Raw genomic sequence first — 5,736 nt, forward strand, 5'->3', positions numbered from 1 at the left:
ACCATCGCTCTTGCAGTAAACAATTGTCCCGCATCATAAAATATCACAAGCCATAATACTTGTTCTTTTAAAGAATAAAAACATATCAACAAAAATTGTTTGGACAGAATTCACCTGATTTATTCAGATGACCGATGATCCATATGTAGCATCCGTGGATAACCTGACAATGTTGCGGTCCATCCAGTGTAAACATGAGAATAAACCCCTTGGTCTCTATCAAGTGCTCAAGGTGCCCAAGAACTTTGTTTGGTCCATCAAGGGTGAATTGTACCCAGCACAAATTGAATAATTTGACACCTCAGGTACCAGGTAAATGTCAACTTGCTTGCTTGATAGGGAAGCATGTATTGTGATAAATCCACCACTTCTTCCCATCAACTCCACTTATCTTCAAATTTTCTCTTCTAATACATGGCATGTACTACATCAGCTCCAGCATGAATCCCATTCCCTCTTAGTGCAAAGAGCATGTTTAAAACCTACTGCCTTGATGCCCTTGACAATATCCGAAATACTTGCCTGCCATGAGAAACTCCTAAGAGGCTGCCATCACTAAGATTGATATTTTGGACATGTCTATTAAGCAGTGCTTCCGCTAAATGATCTTCAACAAATCCGCGGAAAACATGATGTACCACAACAATGTTTTTCACTCTGTTTTTCAAGTGTAAGCACAATCTGCTGGGTGATATTATTGAAACCAGTGCAAAAATCCGCCGCATGTTACACTTCCAACCTTTACTCATTGATGGTTCAAAATGTATTTACGTACAAGGTCCTGCCTGATTCACCCATTCTTAATTCAACCCAGCTGTAGTCAGGGTCAGTTCAGCTCCAGTAGACATTGGTGAAGGCAAACTTGATAACCTGCAAAAGTATTCTGTCATCGTCATTAACACAGCCATTCCACGACTCTTTCAAAGAACCATCAACATTATTCAGCACTCCGACAGCAAAGCGGCAAACCAGCGAGGCGGCCACAGCGAAGATGGGTCAACAAAACGGTGACTCATGGCAGCATGGCGGCTCGGAAGAAAAGCGGCGTCTCAGCAGCCGGCAGGTCAAGGCCAGGGCAACGGAGGCCAGAGCGGTTTCGACAGCAAAGCATGGTAGAGGTGGGATGACTTGTAGCAATCGAAGCAAGACCACGGGTGGTTGGTTCGCAAGCGCGATGACGCTGTGAAAGCAAGTAGTGGAAGCGGGTCGACGACGCACCAGGAGAATGGCGAGACGAAACGAGACCCAGCAGCAGAGGTGACCCGTCGAGGAGGGTGATGGCTCAAGGTGGGAGCAGTCGCAGGTTACTGCTACGGTGAGGGCAGCGGACGCGGCTCAGTCTGCGCGGGGTCGATGCCGACGAGGAAAAAATCTGAAGCGGAAGGACTCGGGCGGCTCGACGGCCGCATGGGAGACCGGCCGCAGAGACAGTGGCGGAGCGCCGGAGGTCGATCCCAGTCAGGCAGCTCGGAGATGACTTGATGCGGAGGTGGCTTAGTAATACCGGTGAGGGGAGATTGCAACGGCGGCCAAGGCGCGGCTCACAGCGGAGGACCAACAAGGTGAGCCAGCGACGTTAGTTTTGGAAGGATCCATCTTGGCGTCTTTCAGGTCATGGCCCTTTGGCGGTCTCAGGTGCGGTTGCAGCCTTAGAGGCAGACGGCTCTACACAGCAAGGCACGGTGGGTCAGTGAAGGCGTGTTGCGGGAGGAGTCCGAGCCCATGGACCATCCGTGTTTGGCTCGTGAGACCCTGCTGATACGTCCATTTTGCATCATGATTTTATATCGATATTTATTTCATTATGGGCTGTTATTACACGTTATGTCACAATACTTATGGCTATTCTATCTTATTTTACAAGGTTTATCATGAAGAGGGAGAATGCCGGCAACTGGGATTCTGGCTGGAAAAGGAGCAAATATTGGAAACCTATTCTGCACAGCTCCAAAAGTCCTGAAACTCCATGAGTCATTTTTGGAATTAATAAGAATGATTGAGCAAAGAAAGTACTAGAGGGGGCCCACACCCTGGCCACGAGGGTCTGGGCGCGCCCACCCCTACTGGGCGTGGCCCCCTGCCTCGTGGGCCCCCTGGTGGCCCTCCGGCGCCCATCTTCTGCTATATGAAGTCTCTTACCCTGGAAAAAAATCGTAAGCAAGCTTACAGGACGAAACTCCGCCGCCACGAGGCAGAACCTTGGCGGAACCAATCTAGGGCTCCGGCGGAGCTGTTTTGCCGGGGAAACTTCCCTCCGGGAGGGGGAAATCATCGCCATCATTGCTACCTCTTGAGCACTGCGTTGGATTTCCCCGAAGACAAGAGGATGATGCAGCAAAGTAGCGTAAGTATTTCCCTCAGTTTTTGAGAACCAAGGTATCAATCTAGTAGGAGACCATGCACAAGTCCCTCGTACCTACACAAAACGATAGCTCCTCACAACCAACGCGATTAGGGGTTGTCAATCCCTTCACGATCACTTACGAGAGGGAGATCTGATAGAGATGATAAATAATATTTTTGGTATTTTTGGTATATAGATGCAAAGTGAAAAGTAAAAGGCAAAGTGAAAACAAAGCAAGTAATAAAGTAATGGAGATTGATATGATGAGAATAGACCCGGGGGCCATAGGTTTCACTAGTTGCTTCTCTCAAGACCATAGATATTCTACGGTAGGTGAACAAATTACTGTTGAGCAATTGACAGAATTGAGCATAGTTATGAGTATATCTAGGTATGATCATGTATATAGGCATCACGTCCGAGACAAGTAGATCGAAACGATTCTGCATCTACTACTATTACTCCACTCATCGACCGCTATCCAGCATGCATCTAGAGTATTAAGTTAAAAACAGAGTAACGCCTTAAGCAAGATGACATGATGTAGAGGGATAAATTCATGCAATATGATAAAAAAACCATCTTGTTATCCTCGATGGCAACAATACAATACGTGCCTTGCTGCCCCTTCTGTCACTGGGAAAGGACACCGCAAGATTGAACCCAAAGCTAAGCACTTCTCCCATTGCAAGAACTACCAATCTAGTTGGCCAAACCAAAAGGATAATTCGAAGAGACTTGCAAGGATAACTCAATCATACATAAAAGAATTTAGAGAAGATTCAAATATTATTCATAGATAAGCTGGATCATAAACCCACAATTCATCGTTCTCAACAAACACACCGCAAAAAGAAGATTACATCAAATAGATCTCCACGAGAGAGGGGGAGAACATTGTATTGAGATCCAAAAAGAGAGAAGAAGCCATCTAGCTACTAGCTATGAACCCGAAGGTCTGAAGTAAACTACTCACACTTCATCGGAGGGCCTATGGTGATGATGTAGAAGCCCTCCGTGGTGGATGCCCCCTCCGGTGGAGCTCCGGAACAGGACCCAAGATGGGATCTCGTGGATACAGAAGGTTGCGGCGGTGGAATTAGGTTTTTGGCTCCCCTTCCAATCGTTTGGGGATACGTAGGTATATATAGGCGGAAGGAGTACGTCGGTGGAGCAACAGGGTTGCCACGAGGCAGGGGCGCGCCCCCACCCTCGTGACCACCTCTTTTGTTCCTTGGAGCAGGGTCCAAGTCTCCTGGATCACGTTCGGTGAGAAAATCATGTTCCCGAAGGTTTCATTCCGTTTGGACTCCATTTGATATTCTGTTTCTTCGAAACACTGAAATAGGCAAAAAACAGCAATTCTGGGCTGGGCCTCCGGTTAATAGGTTAGTCCCAAAAATAATATAAAAGTGGAAAATAAAGCCTAATATAGTCCAAAATAGTAGATAAAGTAGCATGGAGCTATCAAAAATTATAAATACGTTGGAGACGTATCAGGCATCCCCAAGCTTAATTCCTGCTCGTCCTCGAGTAGGTAAATGATAAAAAAAAGAATTTGTGATGCGGAGTGATACTTTGGCATAATTTTAATGTAAATCTTCTTAATTGTGGCATGAATATTCAGATCCTAAAGATTCAAGACAAAAGTTCATATTGATATAAAAAATAATAATACTTCAAGCATACTAATCAAAGCAATCATGTCTTCTCAAAATAGCATCGCAAAAGAAATTTCATCCCTACAAAATCATATAGTTAGGCTATGCTTCATTTTCGTCACACAAAGATGTTCCCAACTTCTATACCCCCAATGACAAGCCAAGCAATTGTTTCATACTTAAATAATCTCAAACTTTTTCAACGTTCACGCAATACATGAGCGTGAGCCATGGATATAGCACTATGGGTGGAATAGAATATGATGATGGGGATTGTGTGGAGAAGACAAAAAAGGAGAAACTCTCACATTGACGAGGATAATCAACGGGCTATGGAGATGCCCATTAATTGATGTCAACATGAGGAGTAGGGATTGCCATGCAACAGATGCACTAGAGCTATGAGTGCTCAACAAAAGAAAACTAGTGGGTGTGCATCCAACTCGCTTGCTCATGAAGACCTAGGGCATTTGAGGAAGCCCATTGTAGGAATATACAAGCCAAGTTCTATAATGAAAAATTCCCACTAGTATAAAAAGACAACTTATGAGACTCACTACATGAAGAACAAGGTGCTACTTTGAAGCACAATATATGAGACTCACTACATGAAGAACAAGGTGCTACTTTGAAGCACAAGTGTGGAAAAAGAGATAGTAGCATTGCCCTTTTTTTTGGGCCTTTATTTATTTTTCTTTTGGCCTTTCTCTTTTTTTTTGGTTTGGGCAATGCTCTAATAATGATGATCATCACACTTCTATTGATTACAACATAAGGATTACAACTCAAAACTTAGAACAAGATATGACTCTATATGAATGCCTCCAGTGGTGTACCGGGATGGTGCAATGAATCAAGAGTGACATGTATGAAAAATAATGCATGATGGCTTTGCCACAAATACGATGTCAACTGCCATGATAGGTAGGTATGGTGGCTGTTTTGAGGAAGATATAAGGAGGTTTATGTGTGATAGAGCGTATCGTATCATGGGGTTTGGATGCACTGGCGAAGTTTGCACCAACTCTCAAGGTGAGAAAGGGCAATGCATGGTACCGAAGAGGCTAGCAAAGGCGGAAAGGTAAAAGTGCGTATAATCCATGGACTCAACATTAGTCAAAAGAACTCACATACTTATTGCAAAAATTTAGAAGTCATCAAAAATCAAGTACTACGCGCATGCTCCTAGGGGGATAGATTGGTAGGAAAAGACCATCGCTCGTCTCCGACCGCCACTCATAAGGATGCACAAGCCAGGTACACTTCATGTTTCAAATTTGTTACACAACTTTAACCATACGTGCATGCTACGGGACTTGCAAACTTCAACACAAGCATTCTTTAAACTCATAATCACCCAACTAGCATGACTTTAATATCACTACCTCCATATCTCAAAACAATTATCAAGCATCAAACTTATCTTAGTATTCAATTCACTCAAAAGAAAGTTTCACATATCTTGAATACCAAGTATATTAACATTAAGCAAATTACCATGCTATTAACGACTCTCAAAATAATCTAAGTGAAGCATGAGAGATCAATAGTTTCTTTAAAACAAATCCACCACCGTGCTCTAAAAGATCTAAGTGAAGTACTAGAGCAAAAATTATCACACTCAAAAGATATAAGTGAAGCACTACGAGAAAAACTATCAAGCTCAAAATATATAAGTGAAGTACTATGAGCAAAACTATCAAGCTCAAAAGATATAAGTGAAGTACATAG

The 5,736-nt window shown here is 43.7% G+C and overlaps 1 pseudogene; it reads right to left on the reverse strand.

Annotated features, from left to right (window-relative positions):
- Nucleotides 1-407: 407 nt before the first annotated feature.
- LOC119279558 lies at nt 408-1,409 on the reverse strand (annotated as a pseudogene).
- Nucleotides 1,410-5,736: the final 4,327 nt, after the last annotated feature.

The sequence above is a fragment of the Triticum dicoccoides genome, chromosome 3B (assembly GCF_002162155.2).
Source record: "Triticum dicoccoides isolate Atlit2015 ecotype Zavitan chromosome 3B, WEW_v2.0, whole genome shotgun sequence".
Lineage (NCBI taxonomy): Eukaryota > Viridiplantae > Streptophyta > Magnoliopsida > Poales > Poaceae > Triticum > Triticum dicoccoides.